This window comes from Ornithodoros turicata, chromosome 8 (genome assembly GCF_037126465.1).
Source record: "Ornithodoros turicata isolate Travis chromosome 8, ASM3712646v1, whole genome shotgun sequence".
Taxonomy (NCBI): Eukaryota; Metazoa; Arthropoda; class Arachnida; order Ixodida; family Argasidae; genus Ornithodoros; species Ornithodoros turicata.
Genome location: NC_088208.1, coordinates 7096398 through 7111696, shown reverse-complemented (window position 1 = coordinate 7111696; position 15299 = coordinate 7096398). Strand labels below are relative to the sequence as shown.

The following is a 15299-nucleotide window of genomic DNA, read 5'->3' as shown; positions in this document are numbered from 1 at the left end:
CTGTGCACCGCCGTCGGCAGCCGTCGGGTCGCCGCCTCCGCCCAGACGGCCGATCTGCTTTGCGTTGAGGTCTTTTTTTCAGAAGTTTCATGGTCGATTCTTGCAGGTTCGCCTAATCGCCATCCGAATTGCCTGTTTGTCATTCTATCGAAAGCGTGGTCTCCGTTTCTGAGAAGGGTGTAGCTGTTCTTAATTTATAATTTTTTGAATTCAGACACAAACACACACAAAAAAGAAGAAGAAGATGATGAAAAGAAAGAAGGAAAACGAGCGAGGTGTGGCGGCTATTTTGCCACTCCGATTCTACATGACGCAGCGCAGGCAAAAAACGAAATATCTTTGTTCGGAGGGTAGATCAGTGCTCTCAACTTACATATTTTACGCCAAAGCGTAGGAATCTCCGACAGTAAAGAAAATGAAGTTCTTCAAGGTAACCGAAACGTGCGAAAATCCTCAAACATGCCATTTTTTAAATTTTATTTCAGGGGTGAAAGGTTTGGTTAGTTTTGTACAGAAAGAGCAGGAACTTGGGTTTTATCATATTTTGTTAGCAGTTATATGAGTTATACAGGGTGTTACCCTATAAAAGTCTACCCGCGTCGGCATGCCGTGCGCGCCAATTACTCAATGCAGGCGGTAAAATGTGTTGTCTACGTATAAACCTCATAAGGACATTCATCCATGGCAAATATCGAAGTGATTGAGCACCGTTACGCAAAGTTATAGCTCAAAACGTGAGGTTCCAGTAGTCAAAACAGCCAAGATGGCGCCTCTCAGTTAGCAGACGACATCCCTTTTGGGTGTCGTCTGCTTAGTATGCAGCATTTTTCGTTCCTCACGTTGCTTACTTCTGAGCAAAATACGACAGTTACACGAAAACGAAATGAAAACTGCAGTTCCATCCGGCTGGCAGGATATGCGACACGTTGTCGTGTGGGGAGCAGCATGTCAAGTGCTCTTCTCAACGCCGCCATCTTGTTTGTTTTGACTATGGGAATTGCACGTTTTGAGTTGTAACTTCGTGCTGCGGCACTCAATCACTTTGAAATTTACCACGATTAAATGTCCTTATGAGCTTTGTATAAAGATCGCACAATGTGCCACCTGCATTGAGTAATTGGCGAATACGGCGTGGCGGCACGGGTAGACTTTTATAGGGTAACACCCTGTATAATAAGTGTACATATTAAACTGGTCAAACGTAGAAAAGTGCGAAGTAGCATATAAATACAGTGTAAAACATGTTAGCTCCACATGGGACACGGCTCAGGTTCGATCAACAACTAATTAACTAAGCCCGTACAAACTTTTACAAAGATCACACACTTGCGGCCGCGCTCCACGCTGTCAGCTCGTCGTTCTCTTCTTTTCCTTGTGCGTTCATCAATGCGCCTGTAGCCTGTCTTCTTTGTCTTCTACACTCGGCCGTCCTGAATTCTTAACGTCCTCGTTAAGAGCACACAAAACAAGAACAAACCTCTAGGCCCACCCAAAAAGAAACATTACTTCATAAAATGTAGTCCTTCAGTCGTGCAGGAACTGCTGTCATCCTACGCGGGCGTCTTATTGCAAGAGGCTCCTCGTGTGGACTCTCTTCTGAACTGTCATCGTCGTACGGAAGACGTAGTAGACCACGGCTTGAGGATGACGCGAAGAGTTTAGGACATGTCGTATGGCCCTTGTGACGCAGAATTCTTCAAACGCCTTCGATGTGAAACAGCTTCCTTTGTCCGTAATAATGATCGAGGGCAGTCCTCTTTCAAGAATAAATTCTTCCAAAGCTCGCAGCACATGCCTGGATGACGTGTCTCTCGTTGCAAAAAGTCGTACAAACTTCGTGAAATTGTCAACAATAACCAGAAGATGCTGGCTTCGTCTCTTACTTGGGATAAATGGACCCATATGATCTAAATGCACAATCTCAAAGGGCCGTTTACCAGGAGGAATGGGATTAAGTAGCCCTTCTTTTTTCCCACCAGGAACCTTGTTGAAAATACACTCGAAACACTGAGAAATGTGCTTACGCACGTAGCTGCGCATGCGGGGAAACCAAAATGTCTCTTGAATTTTTGCAACAGTTCGGTCCACTGAAAAATGTCCCAAAAGATCATGGCAACGCACCACGATCGCTTTCCGCATAGACTTCGGTAATACGAACTTCGTTTGTCTCCGGTTGTCCGACAGAATGATCCTCATTAGTCTACCCTCTTTGAGAACGTAGTCTTTTACCCTGTTCTCTTCTTCCGGTGTACGGATTTCCTGTTGTTTTTCCAGTATCGCGATCACTTGTCGTAAGTCCTCGTCACCTCTTTGCATAGCTAACACTTGGTCCTCCAGACTGCAGGTCAGACATATCATGAATCGTTCTTCCAGAAGATTGTCCATGGTGTCGCTTGGGGACTCCAAAGGCTCTCAACTCAAGGAGTCTACATGAAGCATTTGGGTGCCAGATCGGTGTCTGATGGTGAAGTCAAACTCTTGAATGAGGTCGTACCAACGAGCAATCTGGGGTCTCTGTGTACACTGAGCGTTCAAGTAGACAAGCGCTTGGCAGTCTCTAACCACGGTAAAATGAATTCCGAGTACCAGGAATCTCAGACGATCCACGGACCAGACAATAGCCATAAGTTCAAGCCTCGTTGAGTGGTATTGGCTCTCAGTCTCTGTGGTCTTCGTGCTGACACAGTAGACCAGATGCCTTTTCTGTGACACTTATGCTGTTCATAATTCTCACAGAAAAGGCGTACGCCTCCCGTTTTCACCAAATCAGGGCAGATAACGATGTCATTCGAGATCATTCGATATCATTCGATTCGATATCATTTATTATGGTTGGCTAGGAGCGTGCTATGCGGTGAAGTTCATTTTTAAGAGTGTCATTTACTCAAATTAATGATAATTGACAGGGATATCCAGGAGCTATCCCATCCGAAAAAATTGCCGAACATCATGCTCTACTGAGGTCGCACAGAATAGCGCATGATGAATTTTTCAGCGCAATCTTTGTCAGTCCGACGAAAGGAGGTTGGAAACCCAGCCCACTTCGGCATCACAAAAAGCGATAACACAGACACGGCTTATCGTGTCCGACTTGCGCTGGGATAATGCCTTCCCTCTCCCAATTTTAGGAACTGCAACTTTTTCTACTATCACTCTGTGGGCTGGCTTTGGAACCTCCTTTCGTCGGACTGAGAGCGATTGCGCTCAAAAAGTCATCGCGCGCTCTGGTCCGGTGCTCCGAAAAGCATGATATTCGGCTATTTTTTCCGATCGGATAGCTCGTGAATATCATTGTCAATTATCATGAATTTGACTGAATTCGGCACGCTCTTCATATTGGTGGGGTAAAAAAGTGACATTTACTTGGCGAATTTCCGAGTTCAGTTCGCAAATATTTACATAATTAAACTTGGGGCACATGACATTCACATTACACTCTTAAAAATGAACTTCACCGCATAGCACGCTCCAAGCCAACCATCATGTCGAATGATATCGTTATCTGCCTTGATTTGTTGAAAACGGGAAGTGTACGCCTTTTTTTTGACATTTATGAACATCATAAGTGTCACAAAAAAGGCGTACGCCTCCCTCACAAAGAGGCCGTACGCCCCGCGGTGAAGTTCTTTTTTAAGAGTGTAGGAGGCGGCAAAAACCTAATAAGAACAACTGCCGTTGATCGCATGTTTCTATGTGGCGTAGTTTTTCTATTATACTTCAATGACACGTTTTCTGGGACACCATATATAAGATATTACTGGCCACTGCAGTGAAATACTTGATAGACTTGTGCAGAGAACTATAGGATTAGAGTGCAGTGCAACAAACTTGATGGCTGCAGTATGTTATGCTCACTATGTGTTGGCATATCACGGTTTATTGCATTTACCTATATCCGACTTATGTACGCATAGGACCACTGTTGTGCTTCGAGAAAAAGGCTATGTCGTGCCTGCCACCCAGGTAAAAAACAAGTGAATTAATTAAAAATAAAAAAGAAATACCAATAAATTGTTAAGCTGGACGAAAAGAGTGGCAACCACGGGTAAATATACTTGCTTGGACCATTAGAGGCAAGAATCGCTAGAATATTGTCACAATTGGCAGTATAACACGAGTGCAGTGATACAGTTTCAGCTTGGCGCACCTTGATGACATGCATACGGTTTTATCCGAAAAGCTCAAAGCTGAGCCGCTGATTGATGCAGTATTGCCGCAAAAAAAGAAAAAAAAAAGCCAGCAGCTGAATGTATTCTGCAATAACCTGCTAGCTTGTACGAAAACCGGTGAGCTAGGTCATATGCGACACGCAATCAACTTCGTGATCAGAATAAACGCACGTCTTTTTTTTGTGTTTTTTTTTTCTCGATCGGAGTGCAACTTTGCATGGAAAGTGCTTCATCCTGATAGTGATTCCAGTGGAAGTGGAAGATTGGTCTACCTGGAGCAGAAATGTATACGAAGAGTCGCCTCGTTATATCCATTGTCGTTGTCATGTCGGCTGTAAACTACAGGGACAATTCCAAACAAGACAAGTCCTTTTCTTGCAACCCTTTATTTTTATTCCCAGCAACGCAGTATGCCAGCAGATATTTGACCCTTTCCGTCGTTCTTCGCTGCTGGACACTCGTTTGCCAGTCGCAATCGCGCTTGTAAGCCGGGCGTCTCGGCCAACTGCATCGTTCCAAAAGCTACTCAGGACTGAGTTACTCACTCGAACACGTGGTACAATCTGGTCACGTGACTACAACCTACTCGAGGGTTTTTTTTTTCGGGAACGCACCCGAGCGCAGGCTGTCAGTCCGACGAAAGGAGGTTGCAAAGAGCCTACAGAGTGATAGTAGCAAAAGTGACAGTCCCTGAAATTGGGAGAACGAAGGCCTGATCCCAGCGGAAGTCGGATGCGATAAGCCATGCCTGTGTTATCTCTTTCTACTATCCCGGTGTGAGTTGTGGTTTCCAACCTACTTTCGTCGCGCGCTATACTCTGGGTGCCCCATAAAGCATGATGTTCGGTTATTTTTTTTTTTTTTGTCCGGTGGGATAGCTCCTCAATATCCCTGTCAATTATCACGAATTTGAGTAAATTCCGTACGCTCTTCGCACTGGTGGACTAAAAAAGAGACCTTTACTTGGCAAATTTCCGAGTTCAGTTCGCAAAATCTTACATAATTAAACTTACGTTACATGACATTCACATCAGCAGGTGGCAAAGACCTAGTAAGAACAACTGCTGTTGACGGCATGATTCTAGGTGGTGTCGTTTTTTATTAGAATTCAATGACACGTTTTCTCGGACACCCTGTATACTATACACACAAATATATACCAGGTGTATCACGAAGGTCCCCCGGCTGAATAATTCGTGAACAGGTGGCGCCATCGAATAACTTTCTTTTTGCTAAAGATCCTTGGGACATCGATCATGAACTGAGTAGTGAGCGGTTTGCATACACTCACTAAGTAAATAAACATCCCAACTTTTCAATTTTACTTCGCACGCTTTCAAAACCACTCTTTACGTATCGGGAGCTTCAGCAAAAACTATTCCAAGACGAAGGAAAAAAAAAGGCGTCGACACTTCGTGATTTTTTTCGCGTTAAGCGGTTTCGGTTTACATATTTCTTGCGCCGAGCAGTGCACCAATGCGCTCTTTGGATCGGCTATCTGGCTGTCGAACGCCGTTCTAGGGATCATTATCTTCCGTGACCTCCGTGTGCCAACCAGGCGGACGAGCACACAATTGACAGCCAGCCAGAACTATGCACAGTATAGCAACATGCAGAAATAGAAAAAGAGAAGAAGAAAAGAAAAAAAAAACAGAAGAAAACTTTGTGATAAGATAGGAAGGGAGTTGCCTCAGGACAGAAGCCGCCGATATTTCGAACAGTCTCTTACAGTCTCTGTTCGAAATATCGGCGGCTTCTGTCCTGAGGCAACTCCCTTCCTACATTCTACCGGTTCGCTGGATTTCTACCCATCTTTGTGATAAGATGGTCGTCACCAGCATCAAGGTCAAAGCCGGGGAAAGGAATATAAAAGAAGAGACGCGGGAACACTTCCTTCTCTTGCCGCACCTTCCACGCGCGCTTTTTTGCGACAATCAAGCAGGCGGCGCCAAAGCAGCTCCTCTGCTAATTTTTTTCTCGACTATTTCTGTTGCTATACTATGCATAGTTTTTGTTGGTCTGCGGTTGCCCGTGGAGGACCTCATATTTCTGTAAACAAAAGTGAGGTTCGCTTGGCAATTTTCAAAGTTCTATTTAAAAAAAATTCCCTGAATTAAAAATTGTCGACAGCCTTCCTAAATGGCGGCAACGGTTTCCAGAGGGTAGCTGCCGAAAGTCGCACAACAACCCTATTTTTTGTAACTCTTTTTAGGTGAAACACACCCTGTATACACAAACAGGTCAAATGTTAAATGGCACCGAACGGCATGTAAACGTCGAAAGGGATGGTGTAGCATGCAGGGTGTTTCACAAACGTGTCATTGGGACTTTATAGAAAAACGGGGTGACGGAAAAATGCGGGGTAAACGGCATTTGTGTGGCAACTAAATTTGCCACCTTGCAAAAAATATTTTCATTTGATTTTAATTAAAAGAAATTGAATTTCTTTAATTGAACTTCAAAATTTTCCAAGTCAACATACCGTTTTTTATTTTTTACAGAATTAGTGAGCCCGTAGCGAACTCGGTCAGATGCACCAAGAAATCCGCTCGATATTGCAAATGGAACTGCCCCTCCAAAAAGTCCCGAAATTGAGGCTTCAGAATTTCGGGTATTCAACGGCGCGCCAAATCAGTCGCAAAGATGCGCGGAGAGGAGGACATGCTCCTGCCCCCATTAAAGATACCACCCTCTTATCCGGTGTGCTGGACGACACGTGCAGAGCCTGAAGATCGGCCAGAACACTCGGTAGATCCTTATTAGTAGAGCTGTGCGGATATTCGAAATTTCCAATATGAAACGAAGATACGATGTTATTCGAATGCTATTCGCAACTGATTTTCAGTATTCCAAATATTTTCGAACATTTTTCGAATAGTATTGAAGCGAGGTATCGTTAAAGGGACGGTCTCGTACCCCCTGCCTCTTTCACAAAGTGTACCATTCGATTGCCCTTTGTTGAAAATGGAATACTGTTGATTTACTCGACAAAACAGTTATTAAATAACCGGATTAAATTGATAAAGACTGCAGAGCATGCCACGATCTGTGTTGGCAACAATAAGAACGGTCACGTCGCCCTGCGGGTGAGTCCGTGATAGGATACAGAAATCGTCTGCTTTTGCGCGCGCTAGTGCATCGGCGTGAGCAGGCGACTTTCAGAAGTTACTGGGCACCGCTGCAACTCTCGTACATTTCTTTCAGTTCTCAGGTGAAAAACGCACATTATAAGTAGTGGCAAGAATGGTGGTTTAGAACAACTAGGTTAATCCTCAGAGACAAGTTAAAAGTCGCAGAACAACCCAATCCACAATCCCAAATCTGAAGTCGCTGGCCATCGGCGCGCGCGGTCGCATTACAGCTCCGACCAAAAATATATTACGCGCGCTTCCATTACACTCCCCGTTGTACACTGATCATGCTTTGAAATGAAGTGTTGGTGTGTCGCTGACGACGTACATTGAGAAGGAGTGCGTGTTTATTTAAAATCCGCATTAAATACTCGCGGAAAGAAAACACGTGACTTGGCTTCCACGTATCCGAGTCAATGCTCGGACTACATTTTCCGCTCGCGGAGGTATATGCTAGAGTGTCCCCATTTCGAGCGCAAAGGGACCCAACCCAAGGTGCTTCTGCAAGTTACAATTACCATGACAATGACGACGCACCCGCAGGCCGTCGTCATACGTTAAGTATGCATGAGAGAAGCGTAGCTTTCGTCGTCTGCTCTTACGGCACGTTTCGACAAATTCGTCGAAAATGACTTGGTTATTCTGAATGAAACTTTGACGGTTGTATGTGTACAGTACTAGTGAAACTAGTTTTGGCTAAGTTTCGTAATCGCCCCGGCTGTACGAGACCGTCCCTTTAACGCCATTCTGCAAGTGGGCTTCGCCTCATTACATGCTAGAGTTAGGTGAAGCCCACTTTACGATACTGCCATTCTTCTCTTGGTGTGCGGTTCCTGTCTGCAAGTCGGCTTCACCTCTTTACGTACGAGCGTCAGGTGAAGTCCGCTTTACACTGTTTACAATTCACTAAAGTCTACAAATTTTGTGTGATCATAGTCAACAGTATAACCCTGTGCAGTGCAGGTTTCAATAAATGTACTCCGAACGGAGAGTTACGTTCAGTAACAGATGGTAATATGTGAGGTTTCTAAAAAAAATTACAGTAACTTCACCACGTAAACGTAGAAGAGGGGAGATGCACACAAAGCAGGCAGCATGGAACATGTTGACTAACTCGCAATGCAGTTCATCCCACTATAGTACAGTCTACCACACACAAGACAGATAGGGACCCTTCTCTCGCGATATGTTATGCTGGTTGGAAAGGCTCACATGTTTGGAGCCGAATATCATCGAATAAGCGCGCGCGCGCGCGCACGCGCGCACGCACGCACACACGCACACACACACACGCACACACACACACACACACACACACACACACACACACACACACACACACACACACACACACACACACACACACACACACACACACACACACACACACACACACACACACACACACACACACACCGTGAGGTATTCAAAAGTATTCGAATTCCGGCAGCTCTCACAATATTACTGCGCCGCAGATAGGATGGCTGGACACGGAGAGGTCACGCGTCTTCCCCGCCAGATGATGTAATCCATCAAGTGTGTCCTTAATGAAACTTAAACTAGGTCTTCCCACTTTGACGTTAAGAAGGAAGTACCTTCGGATCTGCCTATTCCATAAATTCTTCTACACTACATCCCTGAGTCAGCTATATATCCTTCGGGCCCGGTATATTTGTCATCGCACCGATGACAGTCAGAAAGTATCACGTACTATTTCTCGCACCGAGTCCCCCAGACACTCTTTCATACCTCTTGCCGAAACCGAGAGGAACTCACTCCCACAGAACATTGTTGACATCGCAGATCCCCTAACCTTCCGCAGGCATTTACTTTCCCATTTGTTTCATTAATAACTTTGTTGTCCCATAGATTTCCTTGCCAGTCTACTCTGGCCAGTGTATTATTGTTATTGCTTTTAATTACTATTCCCAGTAAACCACCGATGTCCCATGGACGTCCTGAAAAGATCCCGAAGTCCTGATCCGCAAGAAATGTCCCAATGATGTAAATAAGACGTCATTCAAAACATCCTAGCGTTGTCTAGCCAGGATGTATTTTAATGATATCACTGGGACTTCGAAATTGCGTCCCGATCGGATGTTGATTTAGAAGTAGAATACAAACATTCTTTCGATGCTCATTATATTTTTGTATCCGTATGATAACGTTCAACAGCGTGCAGCAAGAAACTAAAACAGTGACACTAATTTTTATCCGTGTTACCGAAGTGGCAACAAACAAAAATTATTCATCTGAATTTACAAAGAAACTCCCGACATGGTCTGAGCTTGGCAGATGTACCACTGTATCTAGCTTCTGTTTCCTTTTACTGTAGTGCCAATAAAGGTAGTTGGGAAGGCCGAGAAGACCTCGATATCTCTTGCAATATCTCCATGTAGAACGGAACACACAAAACTACATCTCCAGATGTGCTTCCCTGCCGGAAGGAGAAGACATAACATCATTGAATTGTCGCCACAATGCCAACGAGATCCAAAGACAAATCAGACAGTCAATTCGTTCATTATGTGGCCGTCAGGTACAAGTTCCTCACTGACAGAATCAGGGTTTTTGAAGAGAAGCTATATCTTCGCGACATCATGTTCCACTATATTGTGTGGCGCAGACCGTACCCACGGAATAAAGAAGCAATTCAATGAATTGGCTTAATGGATATAAATGCTAAACGCTGATTTCCACTTGATTTAATGTAATCCAACATGTTTTGTACACACTGCACCAGTTCAAAGAATGCGAAACCAATTGAAGAAATTGCCCTAGAGTATCAATAAAACAACAACTTTATTTCTAAGGTTAATAATGGGAGTTTCGTCGCTAGAGTGGATACCCGAGCCCACTGGCATAAGGGGCGATGAAATGTGCCCCTTCACCATAAGGATCGAAGTCCTAACGTGTCTAAAAAGGCCAAAAAAGCTCTCATCGCAGAGTGTTGATGGGCTGGATTTCAACAGGGGCCAAGCAATTTTGATAGAGAGAAAGGGTGAAATTCCAACTGACTAAGGATCTCAGAGAGCGCGGTTCGGGAAGGTTGGTAGCATGGACAAATAAGAAGAATGTGCCCAGGTCCCTTACGGCACCGTAGTGACATCACCGGTCAGACGAGATCAGATACGCATAGATATTCCAACTGAGCACTGCACATGCCACTTGAGGTGGCGGTTGATACCGCGGCGTCTTTTAGCCATCCAGTGATGGTTTCACCCCATCAGAGCGACATCGCGGTGTTTCGCGATGGGTTCCCGTGTCTAATATCTTGGCCTGCAGCGGCGATATCGGGATGTTGTTTCTTGTGACGAATTCCCCTTCCATCCCCCTACGCGTGCACCTTGCGGCTTGTGAGAAATCCTGGCGGTTGTCCAGATATTTGAACATTCTAGGCAACCGTCGGTGCTTCCGACACCTTCAAAGTCTTGTAAATCCCGCCCGGATTGTCGGATCGAGACCAAAATTCAGGTCCGAACGGGCCTGGAATAGCTCTGTGATCGCGCAAATCACACAGGAACTGATCTGTAGTGGTTTCGAACTCGTAGACGGAGACGTGTTAGTAAAATTCGTTTTTTCGAACTTCAGGGTCCTTGTTGGAAAGAAGTTCGCCTCGGACAGGGTTCATACTTGGAGAATCTACTGTTCTCGACGCGGAGCACGTGATAAAATTCACCGCGTCTCTCTAAATTTAGCAGTTCTCGAGTTAGAGGATTCCGCGTTCACACTCCTCCCAATACATGGGACCAGCAGCTTCCCCCCCCCCCCCCCCCCGAAAAAGCCTTCCCGTTGCTGCCACATGGTCATGTTTGCTTTCGTTATGAAGGTCTCAATGTGCTCTTTCCAACAGCATTTGTCCCGCAGGCGCGCGATGTTCCGTTCTCCCGATATCGGCTTAAGAAGTCATTTTTAACACCCAGTTTTCTTCCTATAAAACTGTTAAGTAGGCCAGTAAGATGCACCATGCGAAGTAATGTACACCACGGAGTCATAATTACCGCAGAAATTAAATTTAAAATACGCCGCAAAAAGTGACCGTGCGCAACGGTGGTGAAGAGCAGTACCAGCCTGTGATCTGCCTGGAACCTCGCGCTGACGCTATAAGGAGAACGCTCGCTGATTGGCCTAGAGAAATGTTGTGTGCTACTCCGCTGTCGTCTGCTACTCGGCTGTTCGGGGTTCTGATAAAGCCTTTCTCCTTGCTCGGTAATGCTTCGGCCGGTCCTTCTCTTCCCAATTCTCCGGGAAAACTGGCAAAACAGGTTTACGGCGGCAAAGGGACAAGGCGCTGACCCCCACTGACCGGCAAACCAGAACGAGTCTCCTTATGCCGTCATCGGTGACATGCCATCATACCTCCTCATCCTCGTTATAGCTGGAGTGGCGAGTTAAGGGTGAAGGCGCGGAGCTATGTTTATGTGAGTTTTTTTCTGGGAAACAAATTGCACACATCAAAACCTTTCGCGCTATTCGGTATAATGACACACACTTTCATCAGATGTCTTAATCTGAATTTTTTTTGGATGGCCTTCTGTACTCCTTTAAGAGCATGACGAGCTGCGAGGCTGGCTAGAGCCACCCTGAAACGCTTCCCACTTTTCGGTGTCGTAAGTCGCTTACCCGATGTCCGATTTAGTCGAAATTTTGTGTGCGCGTGCTCTGTTCCCTGCTCTACAGCTTTCCGATTGAGACCAGCCGTCGATTTCCAGTGGTTAAGACGTCATTCTCGAAATTCCTGACACCGACCACCGTTCACCGACTTTTGTCCCTGTCTTCAGGTTTGAAGCCCACGGCGGATCCGACTTCCTTTTAATGGGCACACGCACTCGACATGGGCAACGCGTAGAAACTTGCCACATCTTTCTATCCCTCTCGGTTCTCGAGTTAGAGGTGTTGAACCGCAAAAAATACGGGTTCGGTTCGGGTTCGGGTTGTTTTGATTTCGTTCCGGTTCGGTTCCGGTTCGGCCACGCCAAGAATCGAACCGGTTCGCAAACCGGTTCAACGCTTCCGTTTTATATGTTCCATAAAACTGTTTTTATCAGGAAATGCATGGCTAATAGCTTACTGCTGTTGTCTGCATTGACGTCTCTAGCGGTGAGCGGGAGAAATGAGGAATGAATGAACACTTATTGCAAATAGAGTCCACGCTGCTGAAGCGGTGCAGTCCTGCTACTTTCTGTTCCCAAAATCTCTTTCTTCACACGCACAGTGCCAGCGAGACACACTTAAAGGAAGCCTAATAAGATGGACAGCGTAACATAGACGACAGTACTATCCGACACACTGCCTTCGCAAAGTGAATCGATCTGAAACCGTACTGAAGCATGTCGAAATTAAGCCTGCCAGCCTTACTCTGTCCGAGCTCACAGCAGTGTACTAGTTAATCCACAACACAAAAGCAATATGTCACGACACAACTGCACTACCAATAAGCAGAACCACATTTACTTTTCAAGCCACGACCAATCAAACCGTTCTGCGTACGCTCCTTTTCCACTTCTCATGTTTGTGACTTGTTTAATTTGTACTACACACGTGTAAAGGGAAATCTTGGGCGCTTATTTGATCGCATATTCGTCCTGTAGAGCTACATAACTGGCCTACTCTATTCCTGTTTCATTCGTCCGCGTGGCACATCGTCTCTGAAGCGATGCCGCGGCGCTCACAAGGACAACTGCGCTTCAACATGTTGAAAAGACACTGAAAGTATACTTACTATACGTCGTCGTCTCACTTCTAGGTGAAAATTTCTGAAATCCATGATATAGGCGCGTGATGATGATACCAATGTGTCTTCGTTCGGGGATAGAGCGGAACTCTTATGCTGACTTCTTTTATGTCCGAACCGTTTTGTTGCGAACCGGTTACGGCTATTTTTTTTTTTACGGTTCTGCTCCGGTTCGGGTTCAACAGTGTCATGAAAATTTCGGTTCGGGTTCGGGTTCGGTTTCGGCAAAAATAACGGTTCGGGTACGGTTTTCGGTTCGGGTTCGGGTTCGGTTCGACACCCTGGTTAGAACACCGTGGCAACGGCGGTTCTCTGATACATGGGCCCGGGGCATTTTTTTCGATATCGGGTTCTTGCTGGTGTAGGAAGGTGATTGAGATGTGTTTTTGAAGAGGAAAACGTCCTCTTTCCGATAGCGTTGGTCCCGTCTTCGCGCGACTTTCCGTTCCCTTGCTACATTCCGAGGAGCGCCTGGGCCATGGCCTTGCAGGTGGCCTTGCCTTCCTGCCGTTTCTGCACTGCGGGCGGCGTCCATTTCGCTTGCAAACTTCCTTGCGTTCGCACGCCTTTTTCTGGCTCCCGTTGTCTCGCGTTCCGTCGTTACTCTGGTGCCCTGGACTGCCGTGAATGTGTTTTTATGCCCTACTAGCGTTGCCTGGGGGTGCTTTTATGTGTGCACCCTGGAAGATAGGTCCAGAAGCCTTGCGATTTCTTAAATTAAAGGTTAGTTCTGTAGTTCGTACGATTCGTGCAACTTTTGTTTGGTATCATTCCTAGCGTGTGGGTTCTATTACTTTATGCTAGCAGTGTGATTATTACCCTTTTGATTCCTATTACTTTATGCTTTATCTTTCAGCTAAGTGTACTCGTGACCCTACCAGCACTTTTCAAGGTGAGGATGCAACATCGTCAGTGGCCCCGTTACTATGTCTAATCTATGAATTTCAGATACTTTCGACGTATTCATTGCGGTGAACAACGCGGTTGGGACAGCACACTCACGACGTGGGAAGGTCACAGAAATGTTGAAAGACATCAGGTAAGTTACGCTAAAGTGCGTTTCAGAGCTCTTCAGTGACTTATGTTTACTGCGAAACAGATGGGGCATACGCTTCACCCGTGCAACTTCGTCATGTGCTCCACGGCAGCATAAGCGTTGTGCGATTGAATGTAAAAAAATGCTGAGTGATTTTAATAAAGAATTTGCAGGGAAGTACAATGTGTCGCACCTTGTTGACTCTTTTACAGATGTGTGGAAACGTCGTAGCGGATGAATGTGAATTATGAATCTCCAACAAGTGGCGTCACCCGCGTTATTTTCAAGATTTTACCCGTTTTGAAGGTACGTAGTGAATGTGCGAGGCATTCACGTTCCTACTACGTGGTTATCCATGCGCTTCCCGTCTTCGCAGGCAATAGGGCTGTTGATAGGGAGAATGCTAGGCTACTGCAGACTGCAACCATAGGCGCTGTGTCTAAAGGTATGCGTATACGTCGATGCGTACTTCACAGTGACATTTTGCTGTAGCAGTGTTTTGAAATTACATTTCTTGCAGGTTAAACTCACATGACGCGGCAGGCAAGGGAGTCCATGGCGAAAAGTTAATATAGCCGAAGTTGGATAGCGTTAATTTTTGCGCACGAAAGGCAAGCTGGACACATCGCAAATCTCCAGCTGTACGAAACACAGTGCAGCATGGTCGTCGGTTATGCCAGTGCTTCAACATATGTTTCAGCGTTGCACTTCGGACATTGCGGGCATATACCTTTAAGTTTACCCCTTGTGGACCGATGCTGTGTGTGTTTATGGACATCTTGTTTTCAAAGACATGTAAGTGCTCAATAATAATGCGAAAAAAATGCTTGTCATGTTACGCTGTGATATAATACCTGGTGAGGTAGTACGATGCTATGACGCTGCGTCTCATACGAAATAAAGTGTTTGATCTAATGTTGCTTGTTTGTGCCACTCATACGCACTGTTGTGCGGTGTTGATGTGATGTTCAGAGAACGCCAGTAAGCCTGGCTAAGGCACGGGGAAAAGGTCCACTAGTGGTCCGTCAAAGGTCGTCATTGACGTACTACGGACTTCCTTGGGACGTGCGCGGATGTTATTTTGTCACTTCTGAGTACATCCCAAGTATGTCAAATTATGTTTCAGGACGTCCTCAGGATGTCTTCATCGTCCTGAGGGTAACATCATGTAGACGTCCTTGGGACATCGGTGGTTTACTGGGTTGTTATTATTGTTATAACTCTTGTTT

At 45.7% G+C, this 15299-nt stretch overlaps 1 long non-coding RNA gene across 1 annotated transcript; it reads left to right on the top strand.

The window, feature by feature from the left end:
- The first annotated feature begins 13699 nt into the window (after positions 1–13699).
- Positions 13700–14320, top strand: LOC135366072 (uncharacterized). Its single transcript, XR_010414079.1, has 4 exons — positions 13700–13757; positions 13891–13926; positions 13983–14073; positions 14283–14320. It is a non-coding gene; the product is annotated as an uncharacterized LOC135366072 (long non-coding RNA).
- Positions 14321–15299: the final 979 nt, after the last annotated feature.